Below are 13,246 nucleotides of genomic sequence, written 5' to 3'. Positions count from 1 at the left end.
AGGGACATGAGGACACCCATGGGGACACGAGGATGCACATGGGGACATGGAGGCACACGTGAGGATGCAGGAAGGGACACGACACAGAGGAACATGGGGACACGTGGGGACACAGGTGGGGACAGGGGGACAGAGGGATGGACACAGGCGGGACGGGGGGACAGAGGGATGGACACAAGGACACAGGTGGGATGGGGGACATGGGGGGACACAGGGGAGATGGGGGGACAGGTGTGGACAGGGGGACATGGGGGGACACAGGGGGATGCAGAGGGGACAGAGGGGGGACAGGGGAGCGCGGGGGGGGCACGGGATGGACAGAGGGACGCGGGGGGGACAGAGGGACGAGGGGACACAGCGAGAAGCGGGAGAGAAGAGAGAAGTGGTTCATGAGCGGCCCCGGCCGGGGGGGGGCCCGACCCCTGGGGAGGGGGGGGGACAGGGGGGACCCCAACCCCGGGGGGGGGGAGGACATGGGTGACCCCAGAGGGGACATGGGTGACACCGATGGGGGGGGGTCCCACGGCCGGGCGGGGAGGAGGAGGAGGGAGCGAGGCAGTGGGGGGGGGGAAGGAGGGACGGGGAGGGTCCCGGAAGGGGGGGGGACACCCCTGTCCCCCCCCCAGCAGCAGGGTGGGGGGGGTGGCAGCAGCCCCCCCCACGGAGGGCCCAGGCGTCCTGCCCCCCCCACCCCAAACCCTCCCCATGGGGGGGGGGGCAGGCCCTGCTATGGGGGGGGGCAGCTCTCCCTGGGGGGGGGGCTAAGGTATGAGGGGGGTCCCTAGGGTGGGGGGGGGTCCCTAAGGTGGGGGGGGGGCCCTGCCAAAACCACCCCCCCCCCCGCGCCAGCCAGGGTTGATCGAACGGCGACATGATGGGGGGGAGGTGACAAGGGCGGGGGGGGGGGACGCGGCTGCCCCCCCCCGGGGGGGGGGTTGGGGACGCGGGGGGGGGGACGGGGCCCCCCGCGTGCTCCCGCTGTCCGGCGCCGGCTGCAGAGAGGCTGGGGGAGAGAAACGGGGGGGTTAGCGCTGCAGGGAGAGAAAGGGGGGGGGGACGCGGGGACGGGGGGGGGGGGACGCCGTGCCCCCCCCGGCGCAGAGACCGGCCCCCCGCCTCCCCCGGCCCCCGGGGTCTCTGCGCCGGGGGGGGGGGTGTGTGTGATGTGGGGCGGGGGGGGGATGTGGTGGACCCCCCCCCCCCAAATCCCGGCTGGGCCAGGCTGGGGGCCCCGGGGCCTCGGCCACCCCCCCCATGGGGCCTCGCTAACCCCCCCCCCGGGGACCCAGGCGTCCGGGTCCCCCCCCATGGGGCCTCACTAACCCCCCCCAGGGGACCCAGGCGTCCGGGTCCCCCCCCGACCCCCCTAGGCCTCCGGGGGGGCCCCAGCCTGGCCCAGCCCCCCCCCCCACCCGGGGCCTGCCCACGTGCGAGCGTGTGCACACGCGTGTGCGCTGGTGGGGGTGGCGGCGCCCCCCCGTGTCCGCCCGGCCCGGAGTGGGGGGGGGGCCCGGCGGGGGCCCCCACGGAGTGGCGCTCCGGGTGGGTGCGTGCCAGCACACGCGTGTGCAGGCGTGTACCCGGGGGTGCGTGCACATGCGTGTGCACCGGCAGGGGCGTGCGCGGGGGGGCAGGGGGGCACAGACCCCCGCGGAGCAGCTCTCTGGGTGCCGACACACGCGTGTGCGGGCGTGGGGTGTGCGCCCACACGCGTGCTCACGCGGGTGTTGGCGTGTGAATGCCCGCTGGGCACACGTGTGCAAGAGCTGGAGGTGCGCACACGCCTCTGCAGGCGTGTGCGTGTGCCGTGCGCGTGCCCGGGCGCTCGCATCCGTGGGCACGGGGTTGCGCACACGCGTGCACGGCTGCTCCTGGGCACGTCTGCGCCCGGTGGTGTGCGGGCGCCTCCGTGCACACGCGTGTCGCTCCGTGCATGGGTGTGGAGTCGCGGTTGCGTGTTCACGGCTGCGGGGATTCCTCTCGGGCATGGGCCCGGCTGCACACGCGTGTCGGGGCGTGTGCTTGCACGGCCACGTGTGCCCACACGTGACTGCACGCGTGCACACCAACACCCGCCCCTGCGTGCGGCCATATGGCTGCGTGTTCGTGCACGCACACGGGGTGCCACGTGGGCGGCTGGGCGGCCACGCGTGTGCGCCCGTGTGCACGCCCGTGCGCCCCCGCGCCCCCCCTCCGCCCCCCGCACGCTGGCGCCTCCCCGTGTGCTCACACGCGGCCGCGTGCGCCCACCTCCGGCCACGTGCGCAGCCCCCCCGGTGCACACGTGGCCGCCCGCCGCCCGCACGCGTGCGCACGCGTGTGCAAGCCCCTCCCCCCAGCAGCGCCCGCTGCGCCCCGCGCCGGCACGCGCCACGGGCATGCCACCCCGCCGGCGGGCGGCCGCGTGTGCACCGGGGCCCGGGAGCACGTGCGGCCGTGCGTGCACGAGAGCTGCATGTGCAAAAGAGCCCATGAGCGCGTACAGCCACGCGTGCACAAGAGCTGCGCTGTGCACGAGGGCTGCGCGTGCACAAGAGCTGCGTGTGCACGAGGGTCCATGAGCACATACGGCCGTGCATGCATGAGGGCTGCGTGTGCACAAGGACTGCACGTGCACAAAGGCCGTGTGTGCACAAGAGCTGCATGTGCACAAGGGCTGCGTGTGCACAAGGGCCCACGAGCACATATGGCCGTGTGTGCACGAGGGCTGCGTGTGCACAAGGGGCCCATGAGCCCATGATGGCTGCGTGTGCACAAGGGCCGCGTGTGCACAAGGGCCGCGTGTGCACAAGGGCCGTGCACATACAAGGGCTGTGCACACACAAGGACTGTTGCGCGTGCACAAGGGCTGCGTGTGCAAGAGGACCACGTGTGCACAAGAACACACAAGGACCATGTACACACGGCCCGTGTGCACACGAGGACCACGCGTGCATGAGGGCCGCGCTCGCACGAGGACCAAACGTGCAAAGGGAGCGTGCACACGCAAGGACCAGGTTTGCACAAGGGCCGTGCTTGCACCAGTCCCGTGTGCGCAGAACGACCGTGCGCACCCAAGGGCCACGCGTGCACGAGGGCTGCGCGTGTGCGCGGGCCGTGCACACACGAGGGCTGTGCACACAGAAGGACCGTGAGGGCACAAGAGCGGTGCACACCCACTGCTTGTGCATGCCTGCAGCCTGTGCACACACATCCGCAGCTCGTGCACGCCAGGCCATGTGTGTGGCGGCCCGTGCACACCTGCAGCTGGTGCACACCCACAGCCGTGCACACCAGACCGTGTGCATGTCGGCCTGTGCACACCAGGCTGTGTGCACATGGGCCTGTGCACACTCACAGCCCATGCACACTTACAGCTCATGCACAGCCACAGCCGGTGCACAGCTACAACCTGTGCACCTGCAGCCTGTGCACACCAGGCCATGTGCACACCTGCAGCCGGTGCACACCTGCAGCCTGTGCACACCAGGCTGTGTGCACATGGGCCCGTGCACACTCACAGCCTGTGCACACTTGCAGCTTGTGCACAGCCACAGCCGGTGCACAGCTGCAACCTGTGCACCTGCAGCCTGTGCACACCAGGCCATGTGCACACCTGCAGCCGGCGCACGCCCGCAGCCCGCGCACACCAGGCCGTGTGCACATGGGCCCGTGCACACTCACAGCCCATGCACATCCACAGCCCGTGCACACCAGGCTGTGTGCACATGGGCCCGTGCACACCTGCAGCTCGTGCACACCCGGCCGTGTGCACATGGGCCCGTGCACACCCGCAGCCGGTGCACAACCGCAGCCAGCGCACACCTGCAGCCCGTGCACACCCGCAGCCTGTGCACACCCGCAGCCGGCGCACACCCGCAGCCCGCGCACGCCCGCAGCCGGTGCAGGGCGCAGGGCCGACCGGCGGCGGGGGGGGCGGGGGGGGGCCGGCGGGGGGGGGCGGGCGGCGCCCCCGGCGCGGGCGAAGCGGCGGCGGCGGGGAGACTCACAGGCGGGGGCGGGCGCCGCGGTCCGGGGGGGGCGCGCAGGCGGGCGGAGGCAGGCGGCCGTCCTGGCGGGAGGAGGAGGAGGAGAGAGAGACGTTAGGGGCCCCCCCGGCCCCGGCCCCGGCCCCGGCCCCGGTCCCGGCCCCGGTTCGGCCCGGGCCCGGCCCCGCCGCTCCTGCGGCACCTGTGGAAGAAGCCGCCGGCGCCCCGGCCCGGCCCCGGCACAGACAGAGAGAGAGAGACGCGGCGGCGGCGGCGGCGGCGGCAACCCTGGCTGCGCCGCGGCCCCCCTATGGAGCCGCCCCCTATGGAACTGCCCCTATGGAGCCGCCCCCCCTAAGGAGCTGCCCCCTGTAGAGCCGCCCCCCCTATGGGAGCTGCCCCTATGGAAATGCTCCCTATGGAGCCGCCCCCCTAGGGAGCTGCCCCCCCTATGGAGCTGCCCCTATGGAGCCGCCCCCCTATGGAACTGCCCCTATGGAGCCGCCCCCCTAGGGAGCTGCCCCCCTATAGAACCGCCCTATGGAGCCGCCCCCCCTATGGAACTGCCCCCCCCCCAAGGAGCTGCCCCCTGTAGAGCCGCCCCCCTATGGAACTGCCCCTATGGAGCCGCCCCCCCTAAGGAGCTGCCCCCTGTAGAGCCGCCCCCCCTATGGAGCTGCCCCCCTAGGGAGCTGCCCCTATGGAAATGCTCCCTATGGAGCCGCCCCCCTAGGGAGCTGCCCCCCCTATAGAACCGCCCCTATGAGCCCCCCCCCCCAAGGAGCTGCCCCCTGTAGAGCCGCCCCCCTATGGAGCTGCCCCCCTATGGAAATGCTCCCTATAGAGCCGCCCCCCTATGGAAATGTTCCCTATGGAGCCGCCCCCCTAGGGAGCTGCCCCCCCCCCAAGGAGCTGCCCCCCTGTAGAGCCGCCCCCCTATGGAGCTGCCCCCCTAGGGAGCTGCCCCTATGGAAATGCTCCCTATGGAGCCGCCCCCCTAGGGAGCTGCCCCCCCTATAGAACCGCCCCTATGGAGCCGCCCCCCTATGGAACTGCCCCCCCCCGCCCAGGAGCTGCCCCCTGTAGAGCCGCCCCCCCTATGGAGCTGCCCCCCTATGGAGCTGCCCCTATGGAAATGCTCCCTATGGAGCCGCCCCCCTATGGAACTGCCCCCCCCCCAAAGAGCTGCCCTCTGTAGAGCCGCCCCCCCTATGGAGCTGCCCCCTATCGAACCGCCCCTATGGAAATGCTCCCTATGGAGCCACCCCCCTATGGAACTGCCCCTATGAAACCACCCCCCCTACGGAGCTGCCCCTATGGAGCCGCCCCCCCCCCTATGGAACTGCCCTTCTATGGAACTGTCCCTATGGAGCTGCCCCCCTATGGAACTGTCCCTATGGAGCTGCCCCGCTATGGAGCTGCCCCTTTGGAAGTATCCCCCTATGGAACTGCCTCCCTACGGAGCTGCCCCGCTATGGAGGTCCCCCCTTGGAATTGCCCCTATGGAACTACCCCCTATGGAACTGGACCCCTGGAATTGCTCCTATGGAGCTGCCCCTGTGGAACTGCCCCTCTGGAATTGCCCCCTCTGAACTGCCCCCCTGGAACTGCTCCTATGGAGCTGCCCCTATGGCATTGCACCCCTTGGAATTGCCCCCCTGAACTGCCCCTATGGAAGTGCCCTCCCGGAACTGCCCCCTCCAACTGCCCCTGCTGCCCCCCCAAAACAGACCCCTCACTACCCCCAAACTGCCCCTCAAACCTGCTTCTGCTGCCCCCCACTGCCCCCCACTGATCCGAACTGCCCCCCTGAGCTGCCCCCAAACTGCCCCCCCAGAACTGCCCCAGATTGTCCCCAAAACTGCCCCCAGCTGCCCCATTCTCCCCCCCCAGCTGCCCTGAGCTGCCCTGCTCTGGCCTCAAACTGCCCCATTCTCCCCCCAACTGCCCTATTGCCCCCCCTAAACTGCCCCATCCCTAACTGCCCCCAACTGCCCCTGCCCGCAGGGTCAGCTGAGGGGGGGCTGTGGGGGGGGAGGATTTGGGGGCCTCTCGGGGGGATTTGGGGGGTTTCCCCAGCCGGCCGGAGGTGGGGGGGGGAGGAGGGATTTGGGGGGGTCTCGGGGCACCTCGCTGCCCCCCCCTGCCCCTCCCGCCCCGGCCCCCCCCCCGTACTTACGGCGATGCCCCCCTGGGGGGCGACCCCTGCCCCGGCCCTGCCCTGGGGGGGTCCCGCTGCCCCGGGGGGGGCAGGAGGGGGGGGAGAGGGGGGAGGAAGGGGGGGACATTGGGGGTGGGACACGGGGTGCCCCGGCCTGGCCCCCGCCCGGGGCTTGGGGGGGCCTCAAGGGGCCTGGGGGGTCCCCAGGGGTCCCTCAAGGAGGCTGGGGGTCTCCTGAGGGGTCCTGGGGGGGGTTGGGGGCACCTTAGGGGGTCCCTGGGGGTCCCCTGGGGGCGCTCGAGGAGACCTGGGGGTCTCATGGGGGGGGCCCAGGGGACACCTTGCAGTGTCCCCATGGGGTCTTGGGGGTCCCCTGAGGGGACCTGGGGGTCTCACGGAGGTTCGGGGGGTCCTGAGGGCACCTTGGGGTGTCCATGGGGGTCCCTCGAGGGGACCTGGGGGTCTGGGGGCACCTTGGGGTGCCCTCATGGGGTTTTGGGGTCCCTCAAGGGACCTGGGGGTCTCATGGGAGGGTCTGGGGGCACCTTGGGGTCTCCCAGGGGGTCTTGGGGTCCCTCGAGGGGACCTGGGGACCTGGGGGCACCTTGGGGTGTCCCCATGGGGTGTTGGGGGCACCTGGGGTGTCCTTTGGGGGGGGGGCACTAATTACCCCCCAGCCCAGGGGATGACCCAGAGGCAGCCCCCGCTCGTTAGCGCTAATTGGGGGGGGGGACACCCCTGCACTAATTATCTCATTAATAACAAATTACATCACTACTGACCCCCATGTGGGGGGGGGATTAACTCCCTTCCTGCCCGCTGCGGCTGGGGACCCCCAGCCGGGAAGGGGGGGGCAAGGCCGGGGGCAATTGGGGGCTGGGGGGGACAAGGAGGGGTTTGGGGCAGGATGGGGGATTTGGGGGTTGGGGATTTGGGGGTTCAGGGTCAGCACGGGGGATCGGGGATTTGGGAGATTTTGGGGGAGGATGGGGGATGTTGGGGTTCAGGGGTGAGATCAGGGGGGTTTGGGGGTTGGGGATGTCGGGGTTCGGGGCAGGATCAGGGGGACTTGGGGGGATACGGGGACTTGATTGGGGGGGTTGGGGGTCAGGGATGTTGGGGTTTGGGGCAGGATCAGGGGGAATTTGGGGGACAGGATCGGGGGGACTTGGGGCAGGATCGGGGGGATTTGGGGGATACAGGGACTTGATTGGGGGGTTTGGGGGTCGGGGATGTCGGGGTTCGGGGTAGGATCAGGGGGATTTGGGGCAGGATCAGGGGGTTTTGGGGGGATACGGGGACTTGATTGGGGGGTTTGGGGGTCGGGGATGTCGGGGTTTGGGCAGAATCAGGGGGATTTTGGGGGGCAGGATCGGGGGGACTTGGGGGGATATGGGGGCAGCATTTGGGGATGGGGGTCAGGGATGTTAGGGTTCAGGGAGGATCAGGGGGATTTGGGGGGCAGGATCGGGGGCTTTGGGGGGTCTGGGGGTGCTGGGGTTTGGGGCAGGATCGGGGAGATTTGGGGGGCTGGGGGTGTTGGGGTTCAGAGCAGGATCGGGGGACTTGGGGGGCAGGATTGGGGGGGGTTGGGGTCAGGGATGTCAGGGTTCGGGGCAGGACTGGGGGGATTTGGGGGCGGGTTTTGGGGGACGGGAATGGGGGGGTTGGGGAGAATCGAGGGGATTTTGGGTGCAGGATTGGGGGTACAGGGTGTCGGGCTCAGAGAAGATCGGGGGCGTTTGGGGTGCAGGATCAGGGGGATTTGGGGTGCAGGATCAGGGTGTCGGGGGGTGTCGGGTTTGGGGAGGATCGGGGGGATTTTGGGTGCAGGATTGGGGGCGTTTGGGGCGCAGGATCGGGGGATTTGGGGTGCAGGATCGGGGTGTCGGGGGGGTGTTGGGTTTGGGGAGGATCGGGGGGATTTGGGGTGCAGGATTGGGGGAGTTTTGGGTGCAGGATTGGGGTGTCGGGGGGGGTGTCGGGTTTGGGGAGGCTCAGTGGGATTTGGGTGCAGAATCAAGGGGGGTTTGGGAGCAGGACCGGGGTGTTGGGGGGTGACAGTTTTGGGGGGGTTCGGGGGGGTTGGGGTGCAGGATCGGGGGCATTTTGGGTGCAGGATTGGGGTGTTCAGGGGGTGTCAGGTTTGGGGAGGATTGGGGGGATTTTGGGTGCAGGATTGGGGTGTTCAGGGAGTGTCGGGTTCACAGAGGATTGGTGGGATTTGGGGTGCAGGATCGGGGGCATTTTGGGTGCAGGATCAAGGGGAGTTTAGGTGCAGTATTGGGGTGTTGGGGGGGTGTCAGGTTTGGGGGGGTTTGGGGTGCAGGATGGGGGGCATTTGGGTGCAGGATCAGGGGGTTCAGGGTGCGGGGCAGGGTGGGGGTGCAGCTGGTGGGTGCCAGGGGATGGCGGGAGGTTTGGGGGGGGCTCGGGGAGTTTGGGGTGCAGGATGGGGGGTTCAGGTTTTGGGGAGCTTGGGGGGTCAGGGCACGGGGTGGGGGGTGTTGGGTTCAGGGGGTCAGGGTGCAGGGCCGGGTGGGGTGGGGGTGCACCCAGTGGGTGCCAGGGGGTGGCGGGAGGTTCGGGGGGGTTCGGGGTGGGGAGGTGTCGGGTTCAGGGAGGTTCGGGGGGGTCGGGGTGCAGGATGGGGGGGGTCAGGCTTTGGGGAGGCTCGGGGGGGTTCGGGGTGCAGGGGTGTCAGGTTCGGGGGGGGTCGGGGTGGTGGGGTGCAGCCGGTGGGTGCCAGGGGGCGGCGGGAGGTTCGGGGGGCGCTGGGGGGGGTTGGGGTGCGGGGTGCAGGGGTGTCAGGTTCGGGGGGGGGTCGGGGGGGGTGGGGGTGCAGCTGACGGGTGCCGGGGGGGCGGCGGGAGGTTCGGGGGGGCTGGGGGGGGTTGGGGTGCGGGGTGGGGAGGTGTCAGGTTCGGGGGGGGGTCGGGGGGGTGGGGGTGCAGCCGGCGGGTGCCAGGGGGGCGGCGGGAGGTTCGGGGGGGCTGGGGGGGGTTTGGGGTGCGGGGTGCAGGGGTGTCAGGTTCGGGGGGTCGGGGGGGGTGGGGGTGCAGCCGGCGGGTGCCGGGGGGGCGGCGGGAGGTTCGGGGGGCTGGGGGGGGGGGTTGGGGTGCGGGGTGCAGGGGTGTCAGGTTCGGGGGGGGGTCGGGGGGGTGGGGGTGCAGCCGGCGGGTGCCGGGGGGGCGGCGGGAGGTTCGGGGGGGCCGGGCAGTCCCAGGGGCCGGAGCGAAGGGCTTTACCTTTTACTTTTGTTCCACTTCTACTTTAAGCACCGGAAGAAAAGGCAGGAGGAGAGAGCGGGGGGGGGGGGAATGGGGACGGGGGGGGGACGGGGGGGGGAGACACACGGGCGGGGGCGAGAGAGGAGACAAAGAGAAGAGAGATTAAATGGCTTCGGCCCCCCCCAGCCCCGGCCCCCCCCGGCCCGGCGCTGCCCCGGGGGCCTCGGGGTGCCCCCACCCCGGGGGGGGTCCCGCACCCCCTGCCCGGGCTCCCTGCGCCCCCCCCGGCTCCCTGCCCCCCCCTCCTCCGGGGGTCCCGGAGCCCTCCGGGGTGTCGGGGTCCCCCTGGGGGTCCCGGAGCCTCCCCCCCTCCAAGCGCCCCACACCGGGGCGGGTGAAGGAGGGACGGACGGACAGACGGACGGGCGGAGGGGTGAATAAATGGGCAGAAGGGGGAAAGAAGGGATGGACGCGTGGAAGGAGGATGCGGTGGACGGACGGATGGACAGATGGGCTGATAAAGCCTGGATGAACAGACAGATGAATAGAGGGATGAAAGGATGGACACACGGACAGATGAAAGGACAGACAGATGGATAAAGGATGAAAAGATGGACAGATGGCTAAAAGGATGGATGAAGGGACAGACAGACAGGCAGAAGGATGGAGGAGAGGATGGACCAAGCAAGGACGGACGGACAGACAGATGGATGAAAGCATGGATGTACAGATGGACAAACAGCTGGATCAAAGAGCGGATGAATGCACAGATGGAGAAAAGGGCAGACAGACGGATGGATGAAAGGATGGATGGACCAAGCAAATGGATGGAGAAACGGACCAAAGCAGATCAAAGGACGGGTGAGAAGATGGACAGAGGTAAAGGACTGGAAGAAAGGACAGAAAGATGGATGGATGAAAGCACCGACAGATAAAAGGATGGAGGAAAGGACGGACGGACGGACGAAAGGATGGATGAATGCACAGGCAGATGGGTAAAAGGATGGTAGAAAGGATGGACAGCTGGGGAAAAGGATGAACAGACAGATGGAGGAAAGGACAAACAGAAGGATGGACAGATGGATGGATAAAAGGATGGAGGAAAGAAGGAATGGATGAATAGATGCATAAAGACAGCTAAACGGGCAAACGGGTGGATGGACAGCTGGCGAGAGTGAACGGACAGACGGACAGACAGAGGGATGGAGAGGTGGACAGAGGATGAACAGACAGCTGAGCAGATGGCTTAGGACGGACGGACAGATGGAGAGAGGGAGGGAGGGAGGGAGGAATGGAGGGAGGGATAGGTGGAGGGAGTAGATGTATTGGTGGAGGGACGGACAACGGACGGATGGATGGATGGACAGATTGGTGGAGGGATAGATGGATGGATGAACAGATGATGGATGGATAGGTGGAGGAATGGATGGACAAATGGACGGGTAGAGGGACGGTCAGGTAGAGGGACAGATGGGTGGATGGAGGGACAGATGAATAGGTGGAAGGATGGATGGGTGGACAGATGGATAGGTGGAGGTATGGACAGATGGACAGGCAGAGGGATGGATAGGTTGAGGGACAGATGAGTGGATGGATGGGTGGGTGGAGAGATAGACGGATAGGTGATGGATGGATGGATAGAAAGGTAGGATGGATACAGGCTGCCCAGAGAGGTGGTGGAGTCTCCTTCTCCGGAGATATTCCAACCCCGCCTGGACGCGATCCTGTGCAACGTGCTCTAGGTGACCCTGCTAGAGCAGGGGGTTGGACTAGATGGTCTCCAGAGGGTGCCTGCCAACCTCAACCGTTCTGTGATTCTGTGTAGAGATGGAGGGATGGTCAGGTGGAGGAGTAGATGGATGGATGGACAGATGGATGGATAGAGGAATGGATGGATGGATGGATGGATGGACAGGTAGAGGGATGGTCAGGTTGAGGGATGGATGGGTGGATGGAGGAATGGATGGATGGACAGGTAGAGTGATGGTCAGGTTGAGGGATGGATGGGTGGATGGAGGAATGGATGGATGGACAGACAGATGGGTAGGTGAATGGATGGATGGGTAGCTGGTGGATGGATGGATGGAGAAGTGGAGGGAGGGATGGGCAGATGGATAGATAGATGGAAGGATGGACAGGTGGAGGGATGGAGAGAGGGATGGGCAGATGAACAGGTGGAGGAGGAGGGGAACAGAGGGATGGAGAAAGGGAGGGATGGAGAGGGACGGATGGAAGGAGGGAAGGGGGAATGGAGAAAGGGATGGAGGGATGGAAGGAGGGACAGAGGGAGTGAGGGAGGGATGGAAGGAGGGATGGAGGGAGGGATGGAGGAGGGATGGAAGGAGGGATGGAGGGAGGACCAGGGAAGGATGGGGAGATGGGGTGATGAAGGGATAGAGGGAAGGGGGGAGCGGCGAAGGGCTGCAGGGGAAGGCTGGCGGCGGGCAGAGCCGGGGGGCACCTCGCCCCGGACGCCTGGGCCCCTGGGGGGGGAAGGAAGGGGGCAGCGCGGGGGCCGGGGGGGACCCCTGCCCGCTCCCCTAACGACCGAGGAAGGAAACGAAGGAGAGAGAGAAAACGCGGCGCGGCGGCGGCGGCAGCGGCTCCGGCAGCGCCTGCGGTGGAGAGGAGGCTGCAAAGGAAGAGTGCGGCCCCCCCGCACCCCCCCCCCGTGTCCCCCCCCCTCCGTGTCCCCTGCCCCGACCCCGCGGCACCGCGGCGGCACCCGGGGCCCCGGCACGGCGCCCGGGGGGAAGCGGGGCCCTGGCGCGCGGCAGGCGGCGGCTGGTGCGCTGGCGGGTGCTGAGCGTGCCGGTGCACGGGGAGCGTGTGCGGGCGCAGAGCGGGCGCCGGTGCGGCGGGATTGTGCCCTCGTGCACGCTAAGTGTGCGCTGATGCGTTGTGATCGTGCCCTCGTGCACGCTAAGTGTGCGCTGGTGCGTTGTGATTGTGCCCTGGTGCTCGCTAAGTGTGCGCTGGTGCTCGCTAAGTGTGCGCTGGTGCGTTGTGATCGTGCACTGGTGCACGCTAAGTGTGTGCTGGTGCTCGCTAAGTGTGCGCTGGTGTGTTGTGATCATGCCCTGGTGCACACTAAGTGTGCGCTGGTGCTCGCTAAGTGTGCGCTGGTGTGTTGTGATCATGCCCTGGTGCACGCTAAGTGTGCACTGGTGCATTTTAAGTGTGCGCTGGTGTGTTGTGATCATGCCCTGGTGCACGCTAAGTGTGCGCTGGTGCATAGTAAGTGTGCACTGGTGCGTTGTGATCGTGCACTGGTGCACGCTAAGTGTGTGCTGGTGTGCTGTGATCATGCACTGGTGCATGCTAAGTGTGCGCTGGTGTGTTGTGATCATGCCCTGCTGCACGCTAAGTGTGCGCTGGTGCACGCTAAGTGTGCGCTGGTGTGTTGTGATCATGCCCTGCTGCACGCTAAGTGTGCGCTGGTGTGTTGTGATCATGCACTGGTGCTTGCTAAGTGTGCGCTGGTGCATGGTAAGTGTGCGCTGGTGTGTTGTGATCATGCCCTGGTGCACGCTAAGCGTGTGCTGGTGCACACTAAGTGTGCACCGGTGCACTGTGATCATGCCCTGGTGCACGCTAAGCGTGTGGCGGCGCACAACAAGCGTGCACAGGTGCACTGTGATCATGCCCTGGTGCACGCTAAGCATGTGCTGGTGCACACTAAGTGTGCACAGGTGCACTGTGATCATGCCCTGGTGCACGCTAAGCATGTGCTGGTGCACACTAAGTGTGCACCGGTGCACTGTGATCATGCCCTGGTGCACACTAAGCGTGTGCCAGCGCACAACAAGCGTGCGCTGGTGCACAGGAAGCACGTGCTGGTGCAAGGGGAGCGCGTTGTGGTGCGCGCTAAGCGTGGGCCGGTGCGA

This window comes from Apteryx mantelli, unplaced genomic scaffold, assembly GCF_036417845.1.
Source record: "Apteryx mantelli isolate bAptMan1 unplaced genomic scaffold, bAptMan1.hap1 HAP1_SCAFFOLD_269, whole genome shotgun sequence".
In the NCBI taxonomy this organism is placed as follows: domain Eukaryota; kingdom Metazoa; phylum Chordata; class Aves; order Apterygiformes; family Apterygidae; genus Apteryx; species Apteryx mantelli.
The sequence above is the reverse complement of the archived record's forward strand: the minus strand, read 5'-3'. Positions refer to the sequence as shown.